Source organism: Hyla sarda, unplaced genomic scaffold (genome assembly GCF_029499605.1).
Source record: "Hyla sarda isolate aHylSar1 unplaced genomic scaffold, aHylSar1.hap1 scaffold_1064, whole genome shotgun sequence".
NCBI classification, from domain to species: Eukaryota; Metazoa; Chordata; class Amphibia; order Anura; family Hylidae; genus Hyla; species Hyla sarda.
Window position 1 is genome coordinate 100485 of NW_026607683.1, and position 25258 is coordinate 125742.

A 25258-nucleotide genomic window follows, 5' to 3' on the forward strand; every position below is an offset into this window, starting at 1 on the left:
GAGCATCAGCACTGCTCTGCCTGAGCAGAACCATCACCGCCATAGGTTGTCAAATAACCCGGATTTAACCCACACAGGTAAGTCCAATGGGGTGCAGGCATGTCCTCTATGCTTACAGCTTCCCGTGGGTGTTGGTTTGATACCGTTTGGGGACAGCCAAGGAGGCATCTGCAGGCAACAAAGGTAGGTGTGTGCTTGTGTGTGTGTTTCCTATGCAGATCCTAAGCCCAGTGTCACATGCAAGTAGGAGGAGTAAGAAGGGTTCCTGGCAAATCCGGGTTATGGATTGCATTTAAAAAGGCCCCGTGGGAGTGCAATGGGCCCCTGTCTTGCTGCTTAGCAATAATGGTATGGGTTTAGGTTCTGCTGTGTGTACTGGTGGTTGACTGCCCCCCAGCCCAGAGTGTGCATGGAAAATTGTCTGGCAGCCTCCCTGACAGCAAGCAGTGATAGTGCCCATGAAGGGGACCTTGTTGGGCCCGCCCCTTTCACGGTTATCGCTTCTCGGCCTTTTGGCTAAGATCAAGTGTAGTATCTGTTCTTATCAGTTTAATATCTGATACGTCCCCTATCTGGGGACCATATATTAAATGGATTTTTGAGAACGGGGGCCGATTTCGAAGCTTGCTTCCGTCGCCCTATGCATTGACCCGATATGGCAGTATCTTCGGGTACAGTGCACCACCCCCTTACAGGGTTAAAAAGAAAGATTCCTACTTTCATTGCTACCTGCTTGCTGGCTAGCCAGCTAGCCAGCCCTGTGGGCCTTGCTGCTGCTGCAGCCAAAAAACAAAAGGTGGTGCTGCTGCTGCTTCTGCTTCTGCTTGTGTCTGGCCCCTGTTGGAGCGTCCAGGCACAGGACTTCTGCTGCTGCTGACTAAATGGCCTCCTTAATTGGATCATTTGAGTAGCCAGCACACCTGTGCAGGTAGGGCATGACATGATAGGCAGCTGCCTTGATAGCGGGTGGGTGCTGAATGTTCCTAATTGACAAAATAAGATTAATGCTTATGAAGAAATATAAAATCTCATCCCTTCCCCAATATCGCGCCACACCCCTACCCCTTAATTCCCTGGTTGAACGTGATGGACATATGTCTTTTTTCGACCGTACTAACTATGTAACTATGTAACATAACATGGGGGGGGGGGGGGGGGTCTCCTGGCTGTTCACACAGGTGTGTCATTGCTGTACATTGACCATGCATTGCTTCTGTGGTATTGCAAAGGCAAAGACAAATGCTTCCAGCCATCCATTGCACTAATGGATTGGTCATCAGCTGGCTGTCTATGTCCCGCATCAATATAGACCAAAGTACAGAGGGTTAGGCTATGCTATTGTGCACCTACCTGATGCATCAGAAGGTGCGAGGCCCTTGCTAAATTCTGTGCACAGACTTTGAGATCTATGCTTTAGACTGTATCTAAACCTGCTCCAACATGGACTGACATTCTGGCCTACTTTCAGCCGATGCGACTTGTCTGTCGCTGAACAGTCGCTTTTTATGTATTCAGCACCTATGTATAATGTTGTAAAAATGCTCTAGAAGCTAAAGTCGCAGAAATGTCACACATATTTGGCCTGCAACTTTCTGTGCGACAAATTCAGACAGGAAAAATCAGTATAAATCCTTAGAAAATTATCCCCCAGTGTCTCCATCTGCTGGCGGTATTGAATAAGCATTGCTGCACTGATGGGGTATGCATTAGACGAAAAAAAAGAAGAAAAAGAAGAATAATACGCCCAGAAAAGAGGCGAAAAGGAGAAAAACGTAAAAAAACGTGAAAAAAAAGTAAGAGGAAGAGAAGGGAAAAAAAGGTGGAAATGGGTTTAAAAGTGATTTCGGCGGAGAAATATATATATATATATATATATATATATATATATATATATATATATGCGCACACACACACATAGATATAAACGTATTCTCCGTTGAGATATTGCAGCCGCTGCTGTGTCCAGGCCCAGGAGCCTTAGCACTGTGCTGTGATGTCACTCAATACCACTGACATCACTAGGTGTAAACAACATCTCTCCTTTGCTGTGTATGTGACTATGGAGCTGTTTGGTGATGTCGTCTATTACGGCCTTCATAGAAGCAACAGGAGATTGTTGCATCCATCTTGAACCCTCAGAACTACAGTGCTATGATGTCACTCACTTCCACAGGCCTTGCAGAGTGTAAACAACAACAACCCAGCTTTGTTGTGTATGTAACCAAAGGGATTTGTGATGTCACCTAGAACCTTCACAGCAGCGACAGCTTTATGAGGAGCATCAGCACTGCTCTGCCTGAGCAGAACCATCACCGCCATAGGTTGTCAAATAACCCGGATTTAACCCACACAGGTAAGTCCAATGGGGTGCAGGCATGTCCTCTATGCTTACAGCTTCCCGTGGGTGTTGGTTTGATACCGTTTGGGGACAGCCAAGGAGGCATCTGCAGGCAACAAAGGTAGGTGTGTGCTTGTGTGTGTGTTTCCTATGCAGATCCTAAGCCCAGTGTCACATGCAAGTAGGAGGAGTAAGAAGGGTTCCTGGCAAATCCGGGTTATGGATTGCATTTAAAAAGGCCCCGTGGGAGTGCAATGGGCCCCTGTCTTGCTGCTTAGCAATAATGGTATGGGTTTAGGTTCTGCTGTGTGTACTGGTGGTTGACTGCCCCCCAGCCCAGAGTGTGCATGGAAAATTGTCTGGCAGCCTCCCTGACAGCAAGCAGTGATAGTGCCCATGAAGGGGACCTTGTTGGGCCCGCCCCTTTCACGGTTATCGCTTCTCGGCCTTTTGGCTAAGATCAAGTGTAGTATCTGTTCTTATCAGTTTAATATCTGATACGTCCCCTATCTGGGGACCATATATTAAATGGATTTTTGAGAACGGGGGCCGATTTCGAAGCTTGCTTCCGTCGCCCTATGCATTGACCCGATATGGCAGTATCTTCGGGTACAGTGCACCACCCCCTTACAGGGTTAAAAAGAAAGATTCCTACTTTCATTGCTACCTGCTTGCTGGCTAGCCAGCTAGCCAGCCCTGTGGGCCTTGCTGCTGCTGCAGCCAAAAAACAAAAGGTGGTGCTGCTGCTGCTTGCTTCTGCTGCTTCTGCTTCTGCTTGTGTCTGGCCCCTGTTGGAGCGTCCAGGCACAGGACTTCTGCTGCTGCTGACTAAATGGCCTCCTTAATTGGATCATTTGAGTAGCCAGCACACCTGTGCAGGTAGGGCATGACATGATAGGCAGCTGCCTTGATAGCGGGTGGGTGCTGAATGTTCCTAATTGACAAAATAAGATTAATGCTTATGAAGAAATATAAAATCTCATCCCTTCCCCAATATCGCGCCACACCCCTACCCCTTAATTCCCTGGTTGAACGTGATGGACATATGTCTTTTTTCGACCGTACTAACTATGTAACTATGTAACATAACATGGGGGGGGGGGGGGGTCTCCTGGCTGTTCACACAGGTGTGTCATTGCTGTACATTGACCATGCATTGCTTCTGTGGTATTGCAAAGGCAAAGACAAATGCTTCCAGCCATCCATTGCACTAATGGATTGGTCATCAGCTGGCTGTCTATGTCCCGCATCAATATAGACCAAAGTACAGAGGGTTAGGCTATGCTATTGTGCACCTACCTGATGCATCAGAAGGTGCGAGGCCCTTGCTAAATTCTGTGCACAGACTTTGAGATCTATGCTTTAGACTGTATCTAAACCTGCTCCAACATGGACTGACATTCTGGCCTACTTTCAGCCGATGCGACTTGTCTGTCGCTGAACAGTCGCTTTTTATGTATTCAGCACCTATGTATAATGTTGTAAAAATGCTCTAGAAGCTAAAGTCGCAGAAATGTCACACATATTTGGCCTGCAACTTTCTGTGCGACAAATTCAGACAGGAAAAATCAGTATAAATCCTTAGAAAATTATCCCCCAGTGTCTCCATCTGCTGGCGGTATTGAATAAGCATTGCTGCACTGATGGGGTATGCATTAGACGAAAAAAAAGAAGAAAAAGAAGAATAATACGCCCAGAAAAGAGGCGAAAAGGAGAAAAACGTAAAAAAACGTGAAAAAAAAGTAAGAGGAAGAGAAGGGAAAAAAAGGTGGAAATGGGTTTAAAAGTGATTTCGGCGGAGAAATATATATATATATATATATATATATATATGCGCACACACACACATAGATATAAACGTATTCTCCGTTGAGATATTGCAGCCGCTGCTGTGTCCAGGCCCAGGAGCCTTAGCACTGTGCTGTGATGTCACTCAATACCACTGACATCACTAGGTGTAAACAACATCTCTCCTTTGCTGTGTATGTGACTATGGAGCTGTTTGGTGATGTCGTCTATTACGGCCTTCATAGAAGCAACAGGAGATTGTTGCATCCATCTTGAACCCTCAGAACTACAGTGCTATGATGTCACTCACTTCCACAGGCCTTGCAGAGTGTAAACAACAACAACCCAGCTTTGTTGTGTATGTAACCAAAGGGATTTGTGATGTCACCTAGAACCTTCACAGCAGCGACAGCTTTATGAGGAGCATCAGCACTGCTCTGCCTGAGCAGAACCATCACCGCCATAGGTTGTCAAATAACCCGGATTTAACCCACACAGGTAAGTCCAATGGGGTGCAGGCATGTCCTCTATGCTTACAGCTTCCCGTGGGTGTTGGTTTGATACCGTTTGGGGACAGCCAAGGAGGCATCTGCAGGCAACAAAGGTAGGTGTGTGCTTGTGTGTGTGTTTCCTATGCAGATCCTAAGCCCAGTGTCACATGCAAGTAGGAGGAGTAAGAAGGGTTCCTGGCAAATCCGGGTTATGGATTGCATTTAAAAAGGCCCCGTGGGAGTGCAATGGGCCCCTGTCTTGCTGCTTAGCAATAATGGTATGGGTTTAGGTTCTGCTGTGTGTACTGGTGGTTGACTGCCCCCCAGCCCAGAGTGTGCATGGAAAATTGTCTGGCAGCCTCCCTGACAGCAAGCAGTGATAGTGCCCATGAAGGGGACCTTGTTGGGCCCGCCCCTTTCACGGTTATCGCTTCTCGGCCTTTTGGCTAAGATCAAGTGTAGTATCTGTTCTTATCAGTTTAATATCTGATACGTCCCCTATCTGGGGACCATATATTAAATGGATTTTTGAGAACGGGGGCCGATTTCGAAGCTTGCTTCCGTCGCCCTATGCATTGACCCGATATGGCAGTATCTTCGGGTACAGTGCACCACCCCCTTACAGGGTTAAAAAGAAAGATTCCTACTTTCATTGCTACCTGCTTGCTGGCTAGCCAGCTAGCCAGCCCTGTGGGCCTTGCTGCTGCTGCAGCCAAAAAACAAAAGGTGGTGCTGCTGCTGCTTCTGCTGCTTCTGCTTCTGCTTGTGTCTGGCCCCTGTTGGAGCGTCCAGGCACAGGACTTCTGCTGCTGCTGACTAAATGGCCTCCTTAATTGGATCATTTGAGTAGCCAGCACACCTGTGCAGGTAGGGCATGACATGATAGGCAGCTGCCTTGATAGCGGGTGGGTGCTGAATGTTCCTAATTGACAAAATAAGATTAATGCTTATGAAGAAATATAAAATCTCATCCCTTCCCCAATATCGCGCCACACCCCTACCCCTTAATTCCCTGGTTGAACGTGATGGACATATGTCTTTTTTCGACCGTACTAACTATGTAACTATGTAACATAACATGGGGGGGGGGGGGGTCTCCTGGCTGTTCACACAGGTGTGTCATTGCTGTACATTGACCATGCATTGCTTCTGTGGTATTGCAAAGGCAAAGACAAATGCTTCCAGCCATCCATTGCACTAATGGATTGGTCATCAGCTGGCTGTCTATGTCCCGCATCAATATAGACCAAAGTACAGAGGGTTAGGCTATGCTATTGTGCACCTACCTGATGCATCAGAAGGTGCGAGGCCCTTGCTAAATTCTGTGCACAGACTTTGAGATCTATGCTTTAGACTGTATCTAAACCTGCTCCAACATGGACTGACATTCTGGCCTACTTTCAGCCGATGCGACTTGTCTGTCGCTGAACAGTCGCTTTTTATGTATTCAGCACCTATGTATAATGTTGTAAAAATGCTCTAGAAGCTAAAGTCGCAGAAATGTCACACATATTTGGCCTGCAACTTTCTGTGCGACAAATTCAGACAGGAAAAATCAGTATAAATCCTTAGAAAATTATCCCCCAGTGTCTCCATCTGCTGGCGGTATTGAATAAGCATTGCTGCACTGATGGGGTATGCATTAGACGAAAAAAAAGAAGAAAAAGAAGAAGAATACGCCCAGAAAAGAGGCGAAAAGGAGAAAAACGTAAAAAAACGTGAAAAAAAAGTAAGAGGAAGAGAAGGGAAAAAAAGGTGGAAATGGGTTTAAAAGTGATTTCGGCGGAGAAATATATATATATATATATATATATATATATATATATATATATATGCGCACACACACACATAGATATAAACGTATTCTCCGTTGAGATATTGCAGCCGCTGCTGTGTCCAGGCCCAGGAGCCTTAGCACTGTGCTGTGATGTCACTCAATACCACTGACATCACTAGGTGTAAACAACATCTCTCCTTTGCTGTGTATGTGACTATGGAGCTGTTTGGTGATGTCGTCTATTACGGCCTTCATAGAAGCAACAGGAGATTGTTGCATCCATCTTGAACCCTCAGAACTACAGTGCTATGATGTCACTCACTTCCACAGGCCTTGCAGAGTGTAAACAACAACAACCCAGCTTTGTTGTGTATGTAACCAAAGGGATTTGTGATGTCACCTAGAACCTTCACAGCAGCGACAGCTTTATGAGGAGCATCAGCACTGCTCTGCCTGAGCAGAACCATCACCGCCATAGGTTGTCAAATAACCCGGATTTAACCCACACAGGTAAGTCCAATGGGGTGCAGGCATGTCCTCTATGCTTACAGCTTCCCGTGGGTGTTGGTTTGATACCGTTTGGGGACAGCCAAGGAGGCATCTGCAGGCAACAAAGGTAGGTGTGTGCTTGTGTGTGTGTTTCCTATGCAGATCCTAAGCCCAGTGTCACATGCAAGTAGGAGGAGTAAGAAGGGTTCCTGGCAAATCCGGGTTATGGATTGCATTTAAAAAGGCCCCGTGGGAGTGCAATGGGCCCCTGTCTTGCTGCTTAGCAATAATGGTATGGGTTTAGGTTCTGCTGTGTGTACTGGTGGTTGACTGCCCCCCAGCCCAGAGTGTGCATGGAAAATTGTCTGGCAGCCTCCCTGACAGCAAGCAGTGATAGTGCCCATGAAGGGGACCTTGTTGGGCCCGCCCCTTTCACGGTTATCGCTTCTCGGCCTTTTGGCTAAGATCAAGTGTAGTATCTGTTCTTATCAGTTTAATATCTGATACGTCCCCTATCTGGGGACCATATATTAAATGGATTTTTGAGAACGGGGGCCGATTTCGAAGCTTGCTTCCGTCGCCCTATGCATTGACCCGATATGGCAGTATCTTCGGGTACAGTGCACCACCCCCTTACAGGGTTAAAAAGAAAGATTCCTACTTTCATTGCTACCTGCTTGCTGGCTAGCCAGCTAGCCAGCCCTGTGGGCCTTGCTGCTGCTGCAGCCAAAAAACAAAAGGTGGTGCTGCTGCTGCTTCTGCTGCTTCTGCTTCTGCTTGTGTCTGGCCCCTGTTGGAGCGTCCAGGCACAGGACTTCTGCTGCTGCTGACTAAATGGCCTCCTTAATTGGATCATTTGAGTAGCCAGCACACCTGTGCAGGTAGGGCATGACATGATAGGCAGCTGCCTTGATAGCGGGTGGGTGCTGAATGTTCCTAATTGACAAAATAAGATTAATGCTTATGAAGAAATATAAAATCTCATCCCTTCCCCAATATCGCGCCACACCCCTACCCCTTAATTCCCTGGTTGAACGTGATGGACATATGTCTTTTTTCGACCGTACTAACTATGTAACTATGTAACATAACATGGGGGGGGGGGGGTCTCCTGGCTGTTCACACAGGTGTGTCATTGCTGTACATTGACCATGCATTGCTTCTGTGGTATTGAAAAGGCAAAGACAAATGCTTCCAGCCATCCATTGCACTAATGGATTGGTCATCAGCTGGCTGTCTATGTCCCGCATCAATATAGACCAAAGTACAGAGGGTTAGGCTATGCTATTGTGCACCTACCTGATGCATCAGAAGGTGCGAGGCCCTTGCTAAATTCTGTGCACAGACTTTGAGATCTATGCTTTAGACTGTATCTAAACCTGCTCCAACATGGACTGACATTCTGGCCTACTTTCAGCCGATGCGACTTGTCTGTCGCTGAACAGTCGCTTTTTATGTATTCAGCACCTATGTATAATGTTGTAAAAATGCTCTAGAAGCTAAAGTCGCAGAAATGTCACACATATTTGGCCTGCAACTTTCTGTGCGACAAATTCAGACAGGAAAAATCAGTATAAATCCTTAGAAAATTATCCCCCAGTGTCTCCATCTGCTGGCGGTATTGAATAAGCATTGCTGCACTGATGGGGTATGCATTAGACGAAAAAAAAGAAGAAAAAGAAGAATAATACGCCCAGAAAAGAGGCGAAAAGGAGAAAAACGTAAAAAAACGTGAAAAAAAAGTAAGAGGAAGAGAAGGGAAAAAAAGGTGGAAATGGGTTTAAAAGTGATTTCGGCGGAGAAATATATATATATATATATATATATATATATATATATATATATATATATATGCGCACACACACACATAGATATAAACGTATTCTCCGTTGAGATATTGCAGCCGCTGCTGTGTCCAGGCCCAGGAGCCTTAGCACTGTGCTGTGATGTCACTCAATACCACTGACATCACTAGGTGTAAACAACATCTCTCCTTTGCTGTGTATGTGACTATGGAGCTGTTTGGTGATGTCGTCTATTACGGCCTTCATAGAAGCAACAGGAGATTGTTGCATCCATCTTGAACCCTCAGAACTACAGTGCTATGATGTCACTCACTTCCACAGGCCTTGCAGAGTGTAAACAACAACAACCCAGCTTTGTTGTGTATGTAACCAAAGGGATTTGTGATGTCACCTAGAACCTTCACAGCAGCGACAGCTTTATGAGGAGCATCAGCACTGCTCTGCCTGAGCAGAACCATCACCGCCATAGGTTGTCAAATAACCCGGATTTAACCCACACAGGTAAGTCCAATGGGGTGCAGGCATGTCCTCTATGCTTACAGCTTCCCGTGGGTGTTGGTTTGATACCGTTTGGGGACAGCCAAGGAGGCATCTGCAGGCAACAAAGGTAGGTGTGTGCTTGTGTGTGTGTTTCCTATGCAGATCCTAAGCCCAGTGTCACATGCAAGTAGGAGGAGTAAGAAGGGTTCCTGGCAAATCCGGGTTATGGATTGCATTTAAAAAGGCCCCGTGGGAGTGCAATGGGCCCCTGTCTTGCTGCTTAGCAATAATGGTATGGGTTTAGGTTCTGCTGTGTGTACTGGTGGTTGACTGCCCCCCAGCCCAGAGTGTGCATGGAAAATTGTCTGGCAGCCTCCCTGACAGCAAGCAGTGATAGTGCCCATGAAGGGGACCTTGTTGGGCCCGCCCCTTTCACGGTTATCGCTTCTCGGCCTTTTGGCTAAGATCAAGTGTAGTATCTGTTCTTATCAGTTTAATATCTGATACGTCCCCTATCTGGGGACCATATATTAAATGGATTTTTGAGAACGGGGGCCGATTTCGAAGCTTGCTTCCGTCGCCCTATGCATTGACCCGATATGGCAGTATCTTCGGGTACAGTGCACCACCCCCTTACAGGGTTAAAAAGAAAGATTCCTACTTTCATTGCTACCTGCTTGCTGGCTAGCCAGCTAGCCAGCCCTGTGGGCCTTGCTGCTGCTGCAGCCAAAAAACAAAAGGTGGTGCTGCTGCTGCTTCTGCTGCTTCTGCTTCTGCTTGTGTCTGGCCCCTGTTGGAGCGTCCAGGCACAGGACTTCTGCTGCTGCTGACTAAATGGCCTCCTTAATTGGATCATTTGAGTAGCCAGCACACCTGTGCAGGTAGGGCATGACATGATAGGCAGCTGCCTTGATAGCGGGTGGGTGCTGAATGTTCCTAATTGACAAAATAAGATTAATGCTTATGAAGAAATATAAAATCTCATCCCTTCCCCAATATCGCGCCACACCCCTACCCCTTAATTCCCTGGTTGAACGTGATGGACATATGTCTTTTTTCGACCGTACTAACTATGTAACTATGTAACATAACATGGGGGGGGGGGGGGGGGGGGTCTCCTGGCTGTTCACACAGGTGTGTCATTGCTGTACATTGACCATGCATTGCTTCTGTGGTATTGCAAAGGCAAAGACAAATGCTTCCAGCCATCCATTGCACTAATGGATTGGTCATCAGCTGGCTGTCTATGTCCCGCATCAATATAGACCAAAGTACAGAGGGTTAGGCTATGCTATTGTGCACCTACCTGATGCATCAGAAGGTGCGAGGCCCTTGCTAAATTCTGTGCACAGACTTTGAGATCTATGCTTTAGACTGTATCTAAACCTGCTCCAACATGGACTGACATTCTGGCCTACTTTCAGCCGATGCGACTTGTCTGTCGCTGAACAGTCGCTTTTTATGTATTCAGCACCTATGTATAATGTTGTAAAAATGCTCTAGAAGCTAAAGTCGCAGAAATGTCACACATATTTGGCCTGCAACTTTCTGTGCGACAAATTCAGACAGGAAAAATCAGTATAAATCCTTAGAAAATTATCCCCCAGTGTCTCCATCTGCTGGCGGTATTGAATAAGCATTGCTGCACTGATGGGGTATGCATTAGACGAAAAAAAAGAAGAAAAAGAAGAATAATACGCCCAGAAAAGAGGCGAAAAGGAGAAAAACGTAAAAAAACGTGAAAAAAAAGTAAGAGGAAGAGAAGGGAAAAAAAGGTGGAAATGGGTTTAAAAGTGATTTCGGCGGAGAAATATATATATATATATATATATATATATATATATATATATATATATGCGCACACACACACATAGATATAAACGTATTCTCCGTTGAGATATTGCAGCCGCTGCTGTGTCCAGGCCCAGGAGCCTTAGCACTGTGCTGTGATGTCACTCAATACCACTGACATCACTAGGTGTAAACAACATCTCTCCTTTGCTGTGTATGTGACTATGGAGCTGTTTGGTGATGTCGTCTATTACGGCCTTCATAGAAGCAACAGGAGATTGTTGCATCCATCTTGAACCCTCAGAACTACAGTGCTATGATGTCACTCACTTCCACAGGCCTTGCAGAGTGTAAACAACAACAACCCAGCTTTGTTGTGTATGTAACCATAGGGATTTGTGATGTCACCTAGAACCTTCACAGCAGCGACAGCTTTATGAGGAGCATCAGCACTGCTCTGCCTGAGCAGAACCATCACCGCCATAGGTTGTCAAATAACCCGGATTTAACCCACACAGGTAAGTCCAATGGGGTGCAGGCATGTCCTCTATGCTTACAGCTTCCCGTGGGTGTTGGTTTGATACCGTTTGGGGACAGCCAAGGAGGCATCTGCAGGCAACAAAGGTAGGTGTGTGCTTGTGTGTGTGTTTCCTATGCAGATCCTAAGCCCAGTGTCACATGCAAGTAGGAGGAGTAAGAAGGGTTCCTGGCAAATCCGGGTTATGGATTGCATTTAAAAAGGCCCCGTGGGAGTGCAATGGGCCCCTGTCTTGCTGCTTAGCAATAATGGTATGGGTTTAGGTTCTGCTGTGTGTACTGGTGGTTGACTGCCCCCCAGCCCAGAGTGTGCATGGAAAATTGTCTGGCAGCCTCCCTGACAGCAAGCAGTGATAGTGCCCATGAAGGGGACCTTGTTGGGCCCGCCCCTTTCACGGTTATCGCTTCTCGGCCTTTTGGCTAAGATCAAGTGTAGTATCTGTTCTTATCAGTTTAATATCTGATACGTCCCCTATCTGGGGACCATATATTAAATGGATTTTTGAGAACGGGGGCCGATTTCGAAGCTTGCTTCCGTCGCCCTATGCATTGACCCGATATGGCAGTATCTTCGGGTACAGTGCACCACCCCCTTACAGGGTTAAAAAGAAAGATTCCTACTTTCATTGCTACCTGCTTGCTGGCTAGCCAGCTAGCCAGCCCTGTGGGCCTTGCTGCTGCTGCAGCCAAAAAACAAAAGGTGGTGCTGCTGCTGCTTCTGCTGCTTCTGCTTCTGCTTGTGTCTGGCCCCTGTTGGAGCGTCCAGGCACAGGACTTCTGCTGCTGCTGACTAAATGGCCTCCTTAATTGGATCATTTGAGTAGCCAGCACACCTGTGCAGGTAGGGCATGACATGATAGGCAGCTGCCTTGATAGCGGGTGGGTGCTGAATGTTCCTAATTGACAAAATAAGATTAATGCTTATGAAGAAATATAAAATCTCATCCCTTCCCCAATATCGCGCCACACCCCTACCCCTTAATTCCCTGGTTGAACGTGATGGACATATGTCTTTTTTCGACCGTACTAACTATGTAACTATGTAACATAACATGGGGGGGGGGGTCTCCTGGCTGTTCACACAGGTGTGTCATTGCTGTACATTGACCATGCATTGCTTCTGTGGTATTGCAAAGGCAAAGACAAATGCTTCCAGCCATCCATTGCACTAATGGATTGGTCATCAGCTGGCTGTCTATGTCCCGCATCAATATAGACCAAAGTACAGAGGGTTAGGCTATGCTATTGTGCACCTACCTGATGCATCAGAAGGTGCGAGGCCCTTGCTAAATTCTGTGCACAGACTTTGAGATCTATGCTTTAGACTGTATCTAAACCTGCTCCAACATGGACTGACATTCTGGCCTACTTTCAGCCGATGCGACTTGTCTGTCGCTGAACAGTCGCTTTTTATGTATTCAGCACCTATGTATAATGTTGTAAAAATGCTCTAGAAGCTAAAGTCGCAGAAATGTCACACATATTTGGCCTGCAACTTTCTGTGCGACAAATTCAGACAGGAAAAATCAGTATAAATCCTTAGAAAATTATCCCCCAGTGTCTCCATCTGCTGGCGGTATTGAATAAGCATTGCTGCACTGATGGGGTATGCATTAGACGAAAAAAAAGAAGAAAAAGAAGAATAATACGCCCAGAAAAGAGGCGAAAAGGAGAAAAACGTAAAAAAACGTGAAAAAAAAGTAAGAGGAAGAGAAGGGAAAAAAAGGTGGAAATGGGTTTAAAAGTGATTTCGGCGGAGAAATATATATATATATATATATATATATATATATATATATATATATATATGCGCACACACACACATAGATATAAACGTATTCTCCGTTGAGATATTGCAGCCGCTGCTGTGTCCAGGCCCAGGAGCCTTAGCACTGTGCTGTGATGTCACTCAATACCACTGACATCACTAGGTGTAAACAACATCTCTCCTTTGCTGTGTATGTGACTATGGAGCTGTTTGGTGATGTCGTCTATTACGGCCTTCATAGAAGCAACAGGAGATTGTTGCATCCATCTTGAACCCTCAGAACTACAGTGCTATGATGTCACTCACTTCCACAGGCCTTGCAGAGTGTAAACAACAACAACCCAGCTTTGTTGTGTATGTAACCATAGGGATTTGTGATGTCACCTAGAACCTTCACAGCAGCGACAGCTTTATGAGGAGCATCAGCACTGCTCTGCCTGAGCAGAACCATCACCGCCATAGGTTGTCAAATAACCCGGATTTAACCCACACAGGTAAGTCCAATGGGGTGCAGGCATGTCCTCTATGCTTACAGCTTCCCGTGGGTGTTGGTTTGATACCGTTTGGGGACAGCCAAGGAGGCATCTGCAGGCAACAAAGGTAGGTGTGTGCTTGTGTGTGTGTTTCCTATGCAGATCCTAAGCCCAGTGTCACATGCAAGTAGGAGGAGTAAGAAGGGTTCCTGGCAAATCCGGGTTATGGATTGCATTTAAAAAGGCCCCGTGGGAGTGCAATGGGCCCCTGTCTTGCTGCTTAGCAATAATGGTATGGGTTTAGGTTCTGCTGTGTGTACTGGTGGTTGACTGCCCCCCAGCCCAGAGTGTGCATGGAAAATTGTCTGGCAGCCTCCCTGACAGCAAGCAGTGATAGTGCCCATGAAGGGGACCTTGTTGGGCCCGCCCCTTTCACGGTTATCGCTTCTCGGCCTTTTGGCTAAGATCAAGTGTAGTATCTGTTCTTATCAGTTTTCATGCTGGTGGGGATGGGTGCTGCATGGAGGATGCAGGTGTACCAGGGCTTTCCGGGGCTGGTTCTGAGGAATCAGCTCGACGGCTGCCCCGATGTGACCTGTTCCCTCCGGGTCTCGCCATGAGGCTGAGAGGGTCTAGAGCCGAGGTACTTTTGTGCCTCGGGGAGTGGTGACCCCGAGGTGCCGAAACTCACTGGGAGAATAGGCTCACTGAGTTGAAGCACGGGCACCATAATCTCTTCACCTTGTGGCACTCACCTCTTGATTCCCGGCCTTCTGGCTAGGATCAGAGAAATTTTTATAGATCCGGCCGGATGTCCGGGCAGTATATCTGCACACATTCACTTATTTATTTATTTTTTTGTCTCACTGTGTCACTTTTTGCGTGTTGTGTGTTCAGATTTGTCAGGATGCGGTAGCCCTTCTGGGTGTCCCTCCTGGCGGTCTAGGGGAGGTGTGTGTGGCCATTAGGTTCCGCACCTCCCTGCAAACACCCCGGGTACCCCTGCTTTGGCAGGGTACCTACCGTAATCGGCTCTGCGGGCAGATACCTTGGCCAACGCCAAGGGGGATGCCGGGAGCATTTGTGGTCCCCTAGTAGCTTTGGCGAAAAGGGACATCGAACCTGGAACCTCGCAGGTACCTTTTGGTCCGGAGGCGAAGGGTAAGGTTTGTTGGGGGGCCTCTCTCCTATCGGAGAAGGGCTTGCGATAGACCGCATCCTTTGTGCACGTTTTTTTTAGTGTAACACGTTTGCACTTTTTCTTGCACTTTGGGTGAATCGAAAGCACGTTCCTCGGCTTTAGATAAAAAAAAAAAATCTGTTCTTATCAGTTTAATATCTGATACGTCCCCTATCTGGGGACCATATATTAAATGGATTTTTGAGAACGGGGGCCGATTTCGAAGCTTGCTTCCGTCGCCCTATGCATTGACCCGATATGGCAGTATCTTCGGGTACAGTGCACCACCCCCTTACAGGGTTAAAAAGAAAGATTCCTACTTTCATTGCTACCTGCTTGCTGGCTAGCCAGCTAGCCAGCCCTGTGGGCCTTGCTGCTGCTGCAGCCAAAAAACAAAAGGTGGTGCTGCTGCTGCTTCTGCTGCTTCTGCTTCTGCTTGTGTCTGGCCCCTGTTGGAGCGTCCAGGCACAGGACTTCTGCTGCTGCTGACTAAATGGCCTCCTTAATTGGATCATTTGAGTAGCCAGCACACCTGTGCAGGTAGGGCATGACATGATAGGCAGCTGCCTTGATAGCGGGTGGGTGCTGAATGTTCCTAATTGACAAAATAAGATTAATGCTTATGAAGAAATATAAAATCTCATCCCTTCCCCAATATCGCGCCACACCCCTACCCCTTAATTCCCTGGTTGAACGTGATGGACATATGTCTTTTTTCGACCGTACTAACTATGTAACTATGTAACATAACATGGGGGGGGGGGTCTCCTGGCTGTTCACACAGGTGTGTCATTGCTGTACATTGACCATGCATTGCTTCTGTGGTATTGCAAAGGCAAAGACAAATGCTTCCAGCCATCCATTGCACTAATGGATTGGTCATCAGCTGGCTGTCTATGTCCCGCATCAATATAGACCAAAGTACAGAGGGTTAGGCTATGCTATTGTGCACCTACCTGATGCATCAGAAGGTGCGAGGCCCTTGCTAAATTCTGTGCACAGACTTTGAGATCTATGCTTTAGACTGTATCTAAACCTGCTCCAACATGGACTGACATTCTGGCCTACTTTCAGCCGATGCGACTTGTCTGTCGCTGAACAGTCGCTTTTTATGTATTCAGCACCTATGTATAATGTTGTAAAAATGCTCTAGAAGCTAAAGTCGCAGAAATGTCACACATATTTGGCCTGCAACTTTCTGTGCGACAAATTCAGACAGGAAAAATCAGTATAAATCCTTAGAAAATTATCCCCCAGTGTCTCCATCTGCTGGCGGTATTGAATAAGCATTGCTGCACTGATGGGGTATGCATTAGACGAAAAAAAAGAAGAAAAAGAAGAATAATACGCCCAGAAAAGAGGCGAAAAGGAGAAAAACGTAAAAAAACGTGAAAAAAAAGTAAGAGGAAGAGAAGGGAAAAAAAGGTGGAAATGGGTTTAAAAGTGATTTCGGCGGAGAAATATATATATATATATATATATATATATATATATATATATATATATATATGCGCACACACACACATAGATATAAACGTATTCTCCGTTGAGATATTGCAGCCGCTGCTGTGTCCAGGCCCAGGAGCCTTAGCACTGTGCTGTGATGTCACTCAATACCACTGACATCACTAGGTGTAAACAACATCTCTCCTTTGCTGTGTATGTGACTATGGAGCTGTTTGGTGATGTCGTCTATTACGGCCTTCATAGAAGCAACAGGAGATTGTTGCATCCATCTTGAACCCTCAGAACTACAGTGCTATGATGTCACTCACTTCCACAGGCCTTGCAGAGTGTAAACAACAACAACCCAGCTTTGTTGTGTATGTAACCATAGGGATTTGTGATGTCACCTAGAACCTTCACAGCAGCGACAGCTTTATGAGGAGCATCAGCACTGCTCTGCCTGAGCAGAACCATCACCGCCATAGGTTGTCAAATAACCCGGATTTAACCCACACAGGTAAGTCCAATGGGGTGCAGGCATGTCCTCTATGCTTACAGCTTCCCGTGGGTGTTGGTTTGATACCGTTTGGGGACAGCCAAGGAGGCATCTGCAGGCAACAAAGGTAGGTGTGTGCTTGTGTGTGTGTTTCCTATGCAGATCCTAAGCCCAGTGTCACATGCAAGTAGGAGGAGTAAGAAGGGTTCCTGGCAAATCCGGGTTATGGATTGCATTTAAAAAGGCCCCGTGGGAGTGCAATGGGCCCCTGTCTTGCTGCTTAGCAATAATGGTATGGGTTTAGGTTCTGCTGTGTGTACTGGTGGTTGACTGCCCCCCAGCCCAGAGTGTGCATGGAAAATTGTCTGGCAGCCTCCCTGACAGCAAGCAGTGATAGTGCCCATGAAGGGGACCTTGTTGGGCCCGCCCCTTTCACGGTTATCGCTTCTCGGCCTTTTGGCTAAGATCAAGTGTAGTATCTGTTCTTATCAGTTTAATATCTGATACGTCCCCTATCTGGGGACCATATATTAAATGGATTTTTGAGAACGGGGGCCGATTTCGAAGCTTGCTTCCGTCGCCCTATGCATTGACCCGATATGGCAGTATCTTCGGGTACAGTGCACCACCCCCTTACAGGGTTAAAAAGAAAGATTCCTACTTTCATTGCTACCTGCTTGCTGGCTAGCCAGCTAGCCAGCCCTGTGGGCCTTGCTGCTGCTGCAGCCAAAAAACAAAAGGTGGTGCTGCTGCTGCTTCTGCTGCTTCTGCTTCTGCTTGTGTCTGGCCCCTGTTGGAGCGTCCAGGCACAGGACTTCTGCTGCTGCTGACTAAATGGCCTCCTTAATTGGATCATTTGAGTAGCCAGCACACCTGTGCAGGTAGGGCATGACATGATAGGCAGCTGCCTTGATAGCGGGTGGGTGCTGAATGTTCCTAATTGACAAAATAAGATTAATGCTTATGAAGAAATATAAAATCTCATCCCTTCCCCAATATCGCGCCACACCCCTACCCCTTAATTCCCTGGTTGAACGTGATGGACATATGTCTTTTTTCGACCGTACTAACTATGTAACTATGTAACATAACATGGGGGGGGGGGGGGGGGGTCTCCTGGCTGTTCACACAGGTGTGTCATTGCTGTACATTGACCATGCATTGCTTCTGTGGTATTGCAAAGGCAAAGACAAATGCTTCCAGCCATCCATTGCACTAATGGATTGGTCATCAGCTGGCTGTCTATGTCCCGCATCAATATAGACCAAAGTACAGAGGGTTAGGCTATGCTATTGTGCACCTACCTGATGCATCAGAAGGTGCGAGGCCCTTGCTAAATTCTGTGCACAGACTTTGAGATCTATGCTTTAGACTGTATCTAAACCTGCTCCAACATGGACTGACATTCTGGCCTACTTTCAGCCGATGCGACTTGTCTGTCGCTGAACAGTCGCTTTTTATGTATTCAGCACCTATGTATAATGTTGTAAAAATGCTCTAGAAGCTAAAGTCGCAGAAATGTCACACATATTTGGCCTGCAACTTTCTGTGCGACAAATTCAGACAGGAAAAATCAGTATAAATCCTTAGAAAATTATCCCCCAGTGTCTCCATCTGCTGGCGGTATTGAATAAGCATTGCTGCACTGATGGGGTATGCATTAGACGAAAAAAAAGAAGAAAAAGAAGAATAATACGCCCAGAAAAGAGGCGAAAAGGAGAAAAACGTAAAAAAACGTGAAAAAAAAGTAAGAGGAAGAGAAGGGAAAAAAAGGTGGAAATGGGTTTAAAAGTGATTTCGGCGGAGAAATATATATATATATATATATATATATATATATATATATATATATATGCGCACACACACACATAGATATAAACGTATTCTCCGTTGAGATATTGCAGCCGCTGCTGTGTCCAGGCCCAGGAGCCTTAGCACTGTGCTGTGATGTCACTCAATACCACTGACATCACTAGGTGTAAACAACATCTCTCCTTTGCTGTGTATGTGACTATGGAGCTGTTTGGTGATGTCGTCTATTACGGCCTTCATAGAAGCAACAGGAGATTGTTGCATCCATCTTGAACCCTCAGAACTACAGTGCTATGATGTCACTCACTTCCACAGGCCTTGCAGAGTGTAAACAACAACAACCCAGCTTTGTTGTGTATGTAACCAAAGGGATTTGTGATGTCACCTAGAACCTTCACAGCAGCGACAGCTTTATGAGGAGCATCAGCACTGCTCTGCCTGAGCAGAACCATCACCGCCATAGGTTGTCAAATAACCCGGATTTAACCCACACAGGTAAGTCCAATGGGGTGCAGGCATGTCCTCTATGCTTACAGCTTCCCGTGGGTGTTGGTTTGATACCGTTTGGGGACAGCCAAGGAGGCATCTGCAGGCAACAAAGGTAGGTGTGTGCTTGTGTGTGTGTTTCCTATGCAGATCCTAAGCCCAGTGTCACATGCAAGTAGGAGGAGTAAGAAGGGTTCCTGGCAAATCCGGGTTATGGATTGCATTTAAAAAGGCCCCGTGGGAGTGCAATGGGCCCCTGTCTTGCTGCTTAGCAATAATGGTATGGGTTTAGGTTCTGCTGTGTGTACTGGTGGTTGACTGCCCCCCAGCCCAGAGTGTGCATGGAAAATTGTCTGGCAGCCTCCCTGACAGCAAGCAGTGATAGTGCCCATGAAGGGGACCTTGTTGGGCCCGCCCCTTTCACGGTTATCGCTTCTCGGCCTTTTGGCTAAGATCGGGGTTTATTGCCTCGGTCGGCGCTGAGGGTGCGAGTGAACTGCGCCGCGACTAGCTGCGTAGGTGATCAAGACTGTGGTACTCGTTACCGACAGATTTGGAAAGATGGCTGGATCCAACATGTCTGCAGTGGAGAAGACCGTACGCATCAAGGTACTAACCACGGATCGTCTAAGAAACAGCATTGAATACATCGGCCATACCATTGTGGAGCGACTGGCAGGATTTTCCTTGAGCGACCTCTTTTGTGTCCAGGAGAACAAGCGCCAAGGTATTTATGACGTGTCCTTCTTATATGATGCTGACTGCCAGAACTTTTATGAGTGCTTAAAACGGAACAGTGGAAGTGAGGTTTTGCGGGATGTGTCCTTTTATCCCCTTTTTGAAATGGGGACAAAGACTTTGTTTATCCACATGTACAATCCGTTTGTTGATGTCTCTATGATTAAGAACTTCTTGAGCATCTATTGTGAGTCTATTGCTGGTGGTACTAAGCAGACAAGCAGCATTGGTGTATTTAATGGCACGTATAAGTTCTTTGTGAAGTTGCGGCTTGATGGAGATTGCATTGGAGGCGTTAAGCACCCTCCGGCGAACTTTACCATTGCTGGTTTCAGAGGTTATCTCTATTACTACGGACAGCCATCTTTCTGTAGAAATTGTCTATTGTTTGGACATGTGAAGGAGGCCTGCCCTGGCAGTAAGAAATGCAGGAACTGTAAGCAACCGGGGCATGAGGCGGGTGCATGTCCACACCCGAGGACCTGTGACCTATGTGGGGAAGCTGGCCATGTGTACAAGAACTGTCCAGTGTTGAAGAGGAGGGAGGAGGAGAGGAGAATGGAAGAGGAAATGGTGGAGAGGAGGAGGGCAGCTGCAGCTGCAGCTGCGGCTGCGGCTGCAGTGGTTCCTGCAAGAGAGAGCGTGATTATTGGAGAGGTGCAGAGTCCTGTGGTGGTAGAGGAGCAAGTGAAGGTGGTGGAGGAGCAAGTGGTGGTGGAGGAGGAGCAAATGGCGGTGCAAGTGGAAGAAGGGGAGATTGAGGATGCTCCCAGTCCCCCGGCTGAGGAGTCGCCGCAAATTGAAGAGTGGTCTTCTTCTGAGGGTGAAGACCGTGAGGAGAGACATAGAGAGAGAGAGGATGACTTTGATCTTTTTCGTCCCCCCAAGAAGACGGCCAGGAAGCTTTCTGGTGGACAGATGGAGTCGACGCTGGTGGCTACGGACAATCGGTATCAACCGCTATCTGAGAGCGACATGGATGCGTGCTCTGCGGGAGAAGCTTCTCCCACACCGCTGAGGAAAGCTACCTAAATAACTTTCTTCTTTTCTGTCAAATTCTTCCTTAGGGTTGTTAAGATGGTGGTATGTCTTTTTTAGTCGGTTCTATAAACGTTAGAGTCTTCAGAAGTAAAGTCAGAAGGTCAGTAATTTTGAAGGACTTGGCAGGGAAAAAAGCGGACATTATTTGTTTGCAGGAATGTGGGCTAAATGATATTCCGGGGAAGGGAGAATGGGCTTATGGTCCTGCTGTTTGGTCGGTGTCTGGGCATAATAGAAATGATGGGGTAGGGGTGCTTTTTAAGAGCTTTAAGTTTGAAGTTTGTAGTTATGTGGTAATAGAGGAGGGGAGGTGTATCATGGTGGAGGTTAAGGTGCAGGGGGTTAAATTTAGGTTGATAAATGTGTATGCGCCGGTAAGGAGGGAGGAGCGGGTGGGGTTGTTGGAGGTAATTAAGAGGTTTCTGCCGGGTAAAATACCTTTGGTGTGGGTGGGGGATTTCAACTGTGAAATTGAGGGGAATGTGGATGTATCTGGGAATATTCTTAAAAGTATAGTGTGTGACTTTAAGTTAAAGGATGTGGCTGAAGCGTGTGGAGTGTGTCCTTTGTTAGATACATATTATTCTGATAGTGGAAGTCATAGTTCCAGACTTGATATGTGTTTTGTGTCTAAGGGTGTGTTATGTAAGAATTATATGCAAGAAAAAGTAGGATATTCGGATCATGAGTATGTGTGTTGTGAGTTAGTATTGGATGCAGATTGTGTGAGTGGGAGGGGTGTATGGAAATTAAATGTTAAATTGTTGGAAGTGGAAGGAGTGTATGATAGATATGTTAATAAGTATAGGGGTTGGTGTAAGAAAAAGAATGATTTTCCTGATATATTGTGTTGGTGGGAATGGGTTAAGGGTCAAACAAAAGTTTTCTTTAAAAGAGAGGGATATAAGCGGAATGCTGGGAGGAAGAAGAAGTATGAATGGTTGAATAAAAGATTGGTGTTTCTCAATAAGTTAAAGAAGTATGGCTGGAGTGTGGGTGAGCAGATTGAGGTTGTGAAGAGTGATCTAAAAAATTGGTTGAATGAGAAAGGTAAAGAGTTGATGTATCAAGCAAAACTTGATAAGTTAGAGAAAGATGAGAAATGTTCGAGATATTTCTTTAAAAAAGTTATTGGGAAGAGAGAGGATATGGTAAGAGTGTATGATGATGATGGCTGTCTGGTTAAAGGTAAAGCTGTGTTGGGTGTGGTTAAAAATTTTTATGAAGAGTTGTATGCGGTAAAAGAATGTGAAGAGGACTTGCAGGATGAAGTGTTGAGAGTGCTTGATAAGAGGGTGGATGGTAGTGAATATGGGACTCTGATGAGAGAGATTGGAGAGGAGGAAGTGAAGAGGACTGTGGATAGTATGTCAAGAAATAAAACGCCTGGAGAGGATGGGTTGCCTGTTGAATTTTATGCTTGGATTTGGGATGTTGTGAAGGATGATTTGGTGGAAGTGTATAGGTATATGTGGAGGAATGAGAGAATGGTGGAAAGTATGAAGAGTGGAGTGGTTGTGTTGATTTATAAGAAAGGTGATGTGAATGATGTGAGGAATTGGAGGCCGATAACTTTGTTGAATGTAGATTATAAGGTGTTTGCTAAAATAATTACAAATAGGATGAGAGATGTGGTTGAGCAGGTGATTGGAGAAGAACAAGTTTGTGGTGTGCCTGGGAGAAGAATAAATGAAAATTTGTGTTTGTTGAGAGATTTGTTATGGGATAGTATGAGTAGGAAACAGGAGGTTAGAGTGATGTCGATAGATTTTGAAAAGGCGTTTGATCGCCTGTCACATAGGTTTTTGTTTAGAGTATTAGTGAGAATGGGATTCCCGGGTGATTTTGTAAATGTTGTAAGGATGCTGTATGATGGAGTATATAGTAAGGTTTTGATAAATGGTTGGATGTCTGAGAAGGTGAAAGTATGTTCTGGTGTAAGGCAGGGTTGTCCGTTGTCCCCTATGGCTTTTATATGTGCTATGGAGCCATTATTAGAGATGTTGCGGCGGGATAAGTGTGTTAGAGGGTTAAAAATTCCAGGGAGTGGTGGGAGAGAAGTCAAAGTTTTGGCCTACATGGATGATGTGTGTATTTTGGGAGAGTCTGTGGCTGTTATGAGAAGGGCAAAGTTACTAGTTGGATTGTTTTGTGGAGCGTCTGGGTTTAAGGTGAATTGGGACAAAAGTGAGTATAAATGTTTTGGTAGTATGCAAGGAAGTGAGGATGTGGGTATGAAGAATATTGAAGGTGGTATTCAGGTTTTAGGTGTTAAAATGGATGAAAGATTGGATGGGAGAGAAAGTTGGGATGATGTGGAGAAGAGAGTGTCCAAAAAATTGAGTCTTTGGAGGTTGAGAGATTTGTCTATGGTTGGGAAAGTGCTGGTTGTGAAAAGTGTAATATTGCCTATTTTATTGTATGTGGCAATAGTGTTTCCGCCAAGTTATATGGTTTTAAGGAAGTTAAAAAGAATTTTGTTTGTGTTTTTTTGGGGTACAAAAGTGGAAAGAGTGAGGAGAGAAGTTGTGATGAAGGATGGTAGTAAGGGTGGAATGGGATTTCCAAATCTAGATGTGTATTTGGGGGTGAATGTGGTGTTTGCGGTTAGAAGGATGATGAGAGGAGAAAAGAATTTTGCATGTATGTTGAGATATTTAGGTGGGCGTGTGTTATGCAAATTAGGTTGGCTGGAGAGAGATTTGAGAGTGCCTTATGCCTTTGTGTGCCCGAGTTGGTATTTGTATGTGGAAAAGTTTTTGGAGAGTTATAGGTTGATTGGTGTGAGAAAGGAGTTGTTTGAAAGTAAGAAGAATGTGTTTGGGTATGTCGCCGCAAGTGAGGTGGAGTGTCCGATTAATATGGTAAGAGGCCAGGATGTGTCTAAGGTGTGGAAGAGTTTAATGACAGATGGAATATCAAATAGACAGAGAGAGATAGGATGGCAGTGTTTGCATGGAGCCCTACCAGTAAGAGAGTTCCAAAGGAATAGAGGTATTGGAAGGAGTGAAATATGTCCGAGGGAAGATTGTAGTGGGGTTGAAAGTGTGATGCATGTGATTTGGAATTGTGACATGGCTCAGAATGTATGGAGAGGGATAGGTCTGTTGTGTAAGGAGTTGACTGGGATTAATAGGTTGTCATATGAGGTTGTGATGTTTGGTCTTAGTATGATTGGAAGAAAGAATGAAAGGGTGTTGTTTGTGTTGTTGGCGATTGTGAAGGAAGTCTTGTGGGATGTTAGAAATTTATATGTGTTTAAAAGAAAAGATGTGACTGTGGAAGGAAGTTTAAGAATGATTCTGGATAGGTTGTACACCGTTTATTTACGTGATAAAAAGAAATTAGGTGAAATAGATGCAGAGGGGATATGGAAATTTTTGAAGTGGAGACATGTTGTAAGGGTGTAATGGTGATGGTATTTGAATTTGTTTTGAATTTGCTTTGAACAAATAAAGAATGACCTAATGATGAGTTAGACTTCACCATGAGTCAAAAATGACGCGTTATCTAAGTGGTGTTTAGTCTAAACCTGAAGGTTTATAAAAAAAAAAAAAAAAAAATCTGTTCTTATCAGTTTAATATCTGATACGTCCCCTATCTGGGGACCATATATTAAATGGATTTTTGAGAACGGGGGCCGATTTCGAAGCTTGCTTCCGTCGCCCTATGCATTGACCCGATATGGCAGTATCTTCGGGTACAGTGCACCACCCCCTTACAGGGTTAAAAAGAAAGATTCCTACTTTCATTGCTACCTGCTTGCTGGCTAGCCAGCTAGCCAGCCCTGTGGGCCTTGCTGCTGCTGCAGCCAAAAAACAAAAGGTGGTGCTGCTGCTGCTTCTGCTGCTTCTGCTTCTGCTTGTGTCTGGCCCCTGTTGGAGCGTCCAGGCACAGGACTTCTGCTGCTGCTGCTGACTAAATGGCCTCCTTAATTGGATCATTTGAGTAGCCAGCACACCTGTGCAGGTAGGGCATGACATGATAGGCAGCTGCCTTGATAGCGGGTGGGTGCTGAATGTTCCTAATTGACAAAATAAGATTAATGCTTATGAAGAAATATAAAATCTCATCCCTTCCCCAATATCGCGCCACACCCCTACCCCTTAATTCCCTGGTTGAACGTGATGGACATATGTCTTTTTTCGACCGTACTAACTATGTAACTATGTAACATAACATGGGGGGGGGGGGGGGGGGGGTCTCCTGGCTGTTCACACAGGTGTGTCATTGCTGTACATTGACCATGCATTGCTTCTGTGGTATTGCAAAGGCAAAGACAAATGCTTCCAGCCATCCATTGCACTAATGGATTGGTCATC

The 25258-nt window shown here is 45.9% G+C and overlaps 8 non-coding genes and 2 pseudogenes across 8 annotated transcripts; all 10 read left to right on the plus strand.

The window, feature by feature from the left end:
- Window positions 1–496: 496 nt before the first annotated feature.
- On the plus strand, window positions 497–687 carry LOC130299849 (U2 spliceosomal RNA). The gene has a single exon (XR_008850892.1). It is a non-coding gene; the product is annotated as a U2 spliceosomal RNA (small nuclear RNA).
- Window positions 688–2772: 2085 nt separating this feature from the next.
- LOC130299850 (U2 spliceosomal RNA) lies at window positions 2773–2963 on the plus strand. Its single transcript, XR_008850893.1, has one exon. It is a non-coding gene; the product is annotated as a U2 spliceosomal RNA (small nuclear RNA).
- A 2080-nt stretch (window positions 2964–5043) lies between these two features.
- LOC130299851 (U2 spliceosomal RNA) lies at window positions 5044–5234 on the plus strand. Its single transcript, XR_008850894.1, has one exon. It is a non-coding gene; the product is annotated as a U2 spliceosomal RNA (small nuclear RNA).
- A 2089-nt stretch (window positions 5235–7323) lies between these two features.
- LOC130299852 (U2 spliceosomal RNA) lies at window positions 7324–7514 on the plus strand. The gene has a single exon (XR_008850895.1). It is a non-coding gene; the product is annotated as a U2 spliceosomal RNA (small nuclear RNA).
- Window positions 7515–9608: 2094 nt separating this feature from the next.
- Window positions 9609–9799, plus strand: LOC130299853 (U2 spliceosomal RNA). Its single transcript, XR_008850896.1, has one exon. It is a non-coding gene; the product is annotated as a U2 spliceosomal RNA (small nuclear RNA).
- A 2097-nt stretch (window positions 9800–11896) lies between these two features.
- Window positions 11897–12087, plus strand: LOC130299854 (U2 spliceosomal RNA). Its single transcript, XR_008850897.1, has one exon. It is a non-coding gene; the product is annotated as a U2 spliceosomal RNA (small nuclear RNA).
- A 2090-nt stretch (window positions 12088–14177) lies between these two features.
- LOC130299871 (U2 spliceosomal RNA) lies at window positions 14178–14337 on the plus strand (annotated as a pseudogene).
- A 685-nt stretch (window positions 14338–15022) lies between these two features.
- LOC130299861 (U2 spliceosomal RNA) lies at window positions 15023–15207 on the plus strand. Its single transcript, XR_008850903.1, has one exon. It is a non-coding gene; the product is annotated as a U2 spliceosomal RNA (small nuclear RNA).
- A 2092-nt stretch (window positions 15208–17299) lies between these two features.
- LOC130299855 (U2 spliceosomal RNA) lies at window positions 17300–17490 on the plus strand. The gene has a single exon (XR_008850898.1). It is a non-coding gene; the product is annotated as a U2 spliceosomal RNA (small nuclear RNA).
- Window positions 17491–24471: 6981 nt separating this feature from the next.
- Window positions 24472–24652, plus strand: LOC130299866 (U2 spliceosomal RNA; annotated as a pseudogene).
- Window positions 24653–25258: the final 606 nt, after the last annotated feature.